The following is a 3,503-nucleotide window of genomic DNA, read 5'->3' as shown; positions in this document are numbered from 1 at the left end:
GCACATGTGTGTGTGTGTGTGTGTGTGTGTGTGTGTGTGTATGATGTGCATATGTGCATGTGGTGTGTGTACATATGAGTATACAAGGCTTGGCGTGACTCTTGGACTTTTTTTTTGGATGGCTGATATCTATTCATTAACAAGGATAAAGCAAACAGAAGGAGATAGGCCTCCCAAAAGAGGGCAAATTGCTAGAGATGTTGAACATTTTTTCATATGTTTGTTGATCAGTTACATTTCTTCTTTTTGAAGTGTTTTTTTTAGTTCCTTAGCCCATTTATTGATTGGGTTATCTGTTTTTTTTAGTGTTAAGTTATTTGAGCTCTTTATATATCCTAGAAATTAATGCTTATCTGAGGTGCATATGGTAAAGATTTTCTCCCATTCTGTAGGCTCTCTCTTCATGTTACTGATTGTTTTCTTTTCTGAGAAGAAGATTTTTAGTTTAAATCCATCCCATTTACCAGAATGGCAATTAAATCAGGAATACAAGCAACAATAAATGTTGGCGAGGATGTGGGGGAAAATTTAGACTCATACATTGCTGGTGAGACTGCAAATTGATGCAACCACTTTGCAAAGCAGTATGGAGTTTCCTCAGAAAACTTGGAATTGAACCACCATTTGACCCAGCTATCCCACTCCTTGGTTTATACCCAAAGGACTTAAAATCAGCATACTACAGTGACACAGTCACATTGATGTTTATAGCAGCTCAATTCACTGTAGCTCAATTATGGAACCAACCTAGGTGCCCTTCAATCCTTTTGGTTCTGTAGTATGGTCATCATGAGACCGAGCCCCACCACAGACAGAATGGATAAAGAAAATGTGGTACATATACACAATGGAATATTATTCAGCTTAATGAAGAATGAAATCATGGCATTTGCTGGTAAATAATGGAGCTGGAAAATATCAAGCTAAGCGAAATAAGCCAATCCCCCCAAACCAAAGGCTGAATGTTTTCTGTAATATGCAGATGGTAATTCACAATAAGGGGGATGGCTAGGAAATAATAGAGGTAGTTTGGATTAGGCAGAGGGGAGTGAAGGGAGGGGAGGGGGTTTGGGGGTAGGAAAGACAAAGAAATGAATTGGACATTATGACCCTATGTTCATATATAACTACATGACCTGTGTGATCCTACATCATGTACAACCAGAAGAATGAGAAGTTATACTCCATTTATGTATGATGTGTCATATGCATTCTACTGTCATATATAACTAATTAGAACAAATAAAAAAGAGGGTAAATTATATTCATGATCTTCTTTAAGAAAACATGGAAATTTTCTTCTGTTTTAGAAACATTTTCATCCAGTATATTAAAAATCTTGGTGTCATTATTTTCCCTTGATCATGGCCTTCCTCAGTGTGTAGAAGATAAGCCAAATGGATGCTCCTTTCTGAGGGCAGAACAACAAGGAGCCAGACTGATTCCTGTTTGTTAGTGACAAGTTTTATCTATATGTGGTGACACATAGCTTCTGGACTCTTTCCAACCAAAGACTTTCGATCAAACTCAACCATTGTCTTGCTACACGTGCCCCTGAATATACTGTGGGTATACAGTTGGTTTATTAGAAGACTATTATCAGAACAGTATTTTATATCATTTGAAAGAGATTCTGGTGGTTGTTTTCTAAGCCTGTGCTATTTCTACACATTCATTTTCTGTTTCTGGAGACAGCCTCAGGACAGGTTTTCATCATTTTAATTTTGAAATTTATTTTTGTGAAATATTATAGTTTAAGAAACATGGGATGATTTTAATTTTTGAGAAAAATTACTGTTTTTTGTACGATGAGGATACGTTTCTTGAATGCAAAAATTCTATTTATTTCTGAGTCTTGAGCACATAGAATTTTCTGGTACGTAGAAAGTACTTAGCAGATATTCGTGGAATATGGAAGGATGAAATTTAAATGACCACTGTCTTTTTAAAGAAGACATGTTAGTCTTACGTATACATAATGGGTATAATCACAGGTAGGACCTTTGCCCAGAATATTTTTAGAATATTTTATTTAGAAAGAATGCTCAAAAATGACTTTCTCTAGTCTTTTCCCCACCCATGAAGGCAGAAGCATCAATATTTTTTGCTCCTGTTAAAGTCGTCTTGGAGCTTCCTGCCCACTTTGCCCATCTATAATGCATGGACAGTCAGATTTTGGATTCTGTTTATTGCCCCAAAGCACATCTTATCAATCATAACATGAAGTGGATATATAGATCCCCATGTAGCATAGGAAACGCCTATTAAAGATCACTGAAAGTATGAAGATTGTGATTCTGAATGTTAGGTTTTTTACTGTTATTTTTAGCAAGATGTTTTGAATTAGTAAATTATATAACAACATTAACTCACTTCTCCTACCCACATTAAACTTCAAACAGGAGCATATTCTAAATGCCAGAATTTTCCAGAATATGCAATTACAGAGATCACTTAAAATCTGCAGAACTCTGCCATACCAAGCACTCAGCTGGGTGTTAGCAACAGACTGTGGTGGCACTGGTTTTTATCTGCCCACTATCATGTCTCATCTTCTGTCTTCTGGTTTTACAGTGACTCCTCTGTCAATCCTTTTGGTCCTGTAGTATTGCCATCATGAGACCCAGCCCCACCACAGACAGGATTGAGGCTGACTTAAGTGCACTGTCCCCCAGCATTGCTGCTTTGTCTAGAGACAGACTCAAAAGGCATGACTCAAAGCCTTGGGGTCGATGGGTAGAGAATCTTTCTGAGAAGGAAGCCAAGAGGGACAGGCTGATGATATTCTTTAAGCCTTTGTATCCAGCTGTGCTGATATCCACAAGAGGACTTCCCATTAAGTCCAACAACACAGTATCTTGTCATTTATATGAGTTTGAGTTGAATTTTTATAACTTGCAACCAAAGGAATCCCGATGAATGTGGCATTTCTTTTGAAGAAATAAAATAATCATGATATTAACCAATCTGCTTCGAACCCCTTCCTTTTCTTAACTCTTGGGGTTGTAATGTATGCTTATGTAAATTCTTATAATTTAAGTGACATATTTGACTGCAAGACACATTTAGCCTAGAAGCTCATGTCAAACAATTCTTTATTTTTTATGGTACAAATTAAAAGTGACAGATCTGAAGCTGTTAAGAAATACACAAAGTGCAGCTTTACCGACCATACAGATATTGCTCTAGATTAAGTACAGTTTTTTTTTTTTTTTAAACATTAAGCAACCTGTGCAGATAAATCAGCTTTGGTTTCAATGTCAGAGCAAGTAAGGAGCTTTTAAATATCCAGTTTGGCTTCTTGGTCACAAGTCTATCATGTCAAGTTCTCGTCATGATGATTTTCCCAGAACAACCCAGTCTGTTTCCCTGCCCTCCCTCCTGCTGCCTGCTCCAGGCATGGAGAAGCAGATCTCTTTGCGGTGCCTCATAAGTGACCCTGGTGACCAGTCTAGATCACAGCACATAGGACAAAAAAAAAAAAAAAAAAAAAAAAAAAAAAA

Source organism: Marmota marmota, unplaced genomic scaffold, assembly GCF_001458135.2.
Source record: "Marmota marmota marmota unplaced genomic scaffold, marMar, whole genome shotgun sequence".
Classification (NCBI taxonomy): Eukaryota; Metazoa; Chordata; class Mammalia; order Rodentia; family Sciuridae; genus Marmota; species Marmota marmota.
This window is presented reverse-complemented; position numbering follows the sequence as displayed.